Raw genomic sequence first — 4,151 nt, forward strand, 5'->3', positions numbered from 1 at the left:
AAGCAGGATAGCGCACGGCTTTCGGGCACAATCGTGCCATCCTCCCGTGTTCTATCCTGACATGTTTGAATGTTTCAATCGTTGTGTAAGTTTCCACACGGCCTCAAACATGCCCAAGTTCAGTCCCGTGTGAGGTCCACGAAAACCTCGTACAGCCGTGGTGATTTAACGTAGGTCATGTCTCTGCTGATTTTTTGGGAAATTAGGGTGCAGTTTTACCACGATCAGGGACACGCCCATGTCCCTTAACCATGTGGTGCACACGGCCGTGTCGCACGGCCATGGCTATTTATCTTAACCCGTGCATCATCCTTTCTTGGGAAAATTATTTATCCTGTTTTAGCTCGGCCATGACCACGAGTGTGTCTACTGCCCGTGGGGCGCCCACGGCGTAAAGCACGCCCGTGTGCTAGGCCGTGTGTGCCAAAAATACCTACAGTTAGATTATAAAAAATTGAAAACAAAAACAAACTAAAGTTATTTAGTAAGGTTAGTGCTCGGGTTGCCTCCCGAGAAGTGCTTATTTAAAGTCTAAGCTTGACTTCCCTCATATTTGCACGGTCACGGTGGATTGAGGAGTTGAAACTCCTCACCTCTGCTATCAATTTTATCAAAATAAGGTTTGAGTAGAGTATTATTTACCTTAAAAGTTCTGAATTCAATATGTGTTACCTCGACTGTGCCATGTGGGAAGATATTCAATATCATGAAAGGAATCGCTCCGTTTGTATTGTGCTCTGAAGTAGCAATTCGAGGGTCCTTTTTATCTAACAATACTTTGTCCCCGACCTTAAATTGTGTTGTTTTCTCCCTACGCTTGTTGTGGTGTTGTTTTGATTCATCGTGTGCTTTTGGTTTCTCCTTGATATGTGTTCGCCATTCATCTAGTTCATCGATCTGAAGCTTTCATTCTTCGTGAGTCGCTCTGTTTTTGTGGCATGAATTAGAATAAAGCCCCATCACGTTCTTCCTAGGGGATTGCTGCAAAGGAGTTTGAATTGTAACATTACTCAAATTATCAGAACTTAAACAATCATCTCGATTACTAGATATTTTAGTAGAATCACGAGCTTGGAGTTTAATCGTGCCATTTCCTACACAAAGTATCAATTCACCAGTGCTAATGTCAATGATAGTTCTAGCAGTTGCTAAAAAGGGCCTTCCTAAAATTAGAGGTACGTCACTATCCTCATCTATGTCTAGAACAACAAAGTCAACTGGGAATATAAATTTATCAAATTTGACAAGCACATCTTCGATAATACCCATAGGAAATCTAATTGTTTTATCTGCCAATTGAATACTCATCCTAGTTTGTTTGGGTTTCCCAATACCTAGTTGTTTAAACATTTTATAGGGCATGACATTAATGCTCGCCCCTAGATCAGCTAATGCATTATTAATAGTTAAACTACCAATTAAGCAAGGAATTGTAAAACTCCCTGGATGCTTCAACTTGTTGGGTAGCCTATTCTGTAGAATGGCTAAGCAAACTGCGTTCAATTCCACGGGTGATGCATCTTCTAACTTCCACTTATTTGTTAAAAGCTCCTTTAAAAATTTCACCGCATTTGGCATCTGCGAAAGAGCTTCAACAAACGATAAGTTAATATGTAATTTTTTTAATAATTTCAGGAATTTACCAAATTGCTCATCTGTGTGGTCTTTCCTTGTCGCTTTGGGGTATGGCACACAAGATTTATACTCTTTACTTACATCAATCTTACCGTCATCCACCACATTGTCTTACCTAGGGTTCGGTTCATCCTCAACTAATCCTTCATCATTGTGCACAGTAATGGCATGAAGTTGCTCCCTTGGGTTAGTTTCAATGTTGCTTGGTAGGCCACCTTGTGGTCATTCAGAGATTATCTTAGTCAACTGTCCTATTTGATTCTCGAGCCCTTGAATTAATGCTTGCTGATTTTTAAGCGCAGTTTCAGTGTTCTGAAAACAAGTCTCTACTACTGAAATAAATTTGACATCATCTCCAGAAGGTTCATCTTTTTCTCTTGCTGGTAAGGTTGTTGTTGGAAGCCTGGAAGGGTGGTGGTAGTTGATTTCCTTGGCCTCCCTATGAGAGATTTGGGTGGTTCCTCAAACTTGCATTGTAAGAGTTACTATAAGGATTATTTTGAGGTCGAGGATTATTACCCATATAGTTCAATTGCTCATTCTCCATGTTGGGGCCATAGGGTGGATATTCTGAATTGTTTAATGCACCTCCACTTGCATCACACTGTATTACTGGATGTACCTGCGTAGAACCAAGTAAACCATCAATTTTTCTATTAAAATGTTCTACCTAATTTGAAAGCATAGTAACCGAGTCTGCGTTAAAAATGCCAGATGCTTTTGTCAACTTTGTCCTATTGACTTACCACTGATAATTATTCAGTGACATCTCTTCTATGAACTCATAAGCCTCTTCAGGTATCTTATTATTAATAGTGCCACCAACAGTTGCATCAATCATTTGTCTGGTCGAGAGATTTAAACTGTTGTGAAAAGTTTGAACTTGTAGCCAAAGGGGTAATCCATGGTGAGGGCACCTTCTCAATAGATCTTTGTATCTCTCCCATGCATCATAAAGTGTTTCTAAATCCATCTGCACAAAAGAAGAGATATCATTCCTTAATTTAGCCGTTTTAGTAGGTGAAAAATATTTAAGCAAAAATTTTCGGTCATTTGTTTCCAAGTGGTGATTGACCCTTGCGGTTACAAGTTCAACCACTGTTTAGCCTTATTCCTAAATGAAAAGGGAAATAACCGAAGGCAAATAGCATCGTCAGAAACACCATTAATCTTAAAGGTGTCGCAAAATTCTAGAAAATTTGCTAAATGAGTGTTTGGATCCTCGTCCTGCAAACTATCAAACTAAACAAACTGTTGTATCATTTGAATTGTGTTATGTTTCAATTCAAAATTATTTGCAGCAACAGTAGGTCTACTTATGCTCGATTCAGTTCCTGTTAAAGTAGCTTTAGCATAATCATACATAGTACGGGGAGTAAGATTCTGATCTACTGGATTTCCAGCAACCACAAGAGGTAACGGATTATTCTGATTATCAGCCATCTCCTCAGTTGTGGTATGGATATCGGCCTCTTACCCTTCCTCTATGTATTGTAGGCTTTACCTTATTTCTCTTCGATTTCTGCGAGCTATGATTTCAATCTCACTATCGAAAAGTAGAGGTCTTGGCGGGTTTCTTCTAGTCATAAACTATAAAAACCTACTAGAAGTAAAGAAAATAAAATTTAGTAATTAAAAAAAATTAAAAACAAAATTAAATTGCAATAAAAATAAAGGATGGCTAAAGTAATAAAAATTAAGCATTCCTAATATCTTAGCCCACGACAATGACGTAAAAAACTTAATGGTCGTAAAACTAACTAAATTTTGACTAAGGCAAGCGCACCTATCGAACAACAATATAGTTATGGTGAGACCAAAAATATCTTATCCACGAGGACTAAAAGTACTAGTAATTACTATCTTTTTATTATCTAGCCTAAAAATTGAAAGAATGTTTTATTTGAAACTAATTATCTAATTAACTAAGATTACGACAGAGATTTATTTTGGAAAATACTTTCTAGAAAACCATTGGAGAAGACAATACCCAAGGAAGAATCCACCTAGACTTCACTTATTACCCTTGAATTTGACGATTTATTCACTTGACATAATCTATAGAAATCCCTGATTTATGTTAATATCTCTCTCTAGACTAAAAACAATTGACTCTAGGTTGATTAATTGAAATCTCTTTCTAATTAAAACCCCTATTGTCGCATTATCTCGATCTATGGATTCCTTTATTAGATTTGACTCTAATCTGATAGATTCATGTCGTCCTATCTCTAGGATTGCATGCAACTTTGCTTAATTATGGGTGATCTACTTTTAAATAGGGACTTTTGCTCCACTGAATAAGCACATCAAAAACCTGAATTAATATCTTGGAATATTAAAGTAAGCGTTAATTTCACAATTAAGAATAAGAACAAGTATTTATCATATAATTCAAATAGTAATAAGATTCGTCTTAGGTTTCATCTCCCTTAAGTATTTAGGAAATTTAGTTCATTACAATAGAGGGAAACATCTCAAAATTGGGAAGACAACAAAATATAAAGAAACCCAAA

General features: G+C 37.1%; 1 non-coding gene across 1 annotated transcript; it reads left to right on the forward strand.

The window, feature by feature from the left end:
- Positions 1-2,534: 2,534 nt before the first annotated feature.
- Positions 2,535-2,641, forward strand: LOC128290928 (small nucleolar RNA R71). The gene has a single exon (XR_008280707.1). It is a non-coding gene; the product is annotated as a small nucleolar RNA R71 (small nucleolar RNA).
- The last annotated feature ends 1,510 nt before the right edge of the window (positions 2,642-4,151 follow it).

The sequence above is a fragment of the Gossypium arboreum genome, chromosome 3 (genome assembly GCF_025698485.1).
Source record: "Gossypium arboreum isolate Shixiya-1 chromosome 3, ASM2569848v2, whole genome shotgun sequence".
In the NCBI taxonomy this organism is placed as follows: Eukaryota; Viridiplantae; Streptophyta; class Magnoliopsida; order Malvales; family Malvaceae; genus Gossypium; species Gossypium arboreum.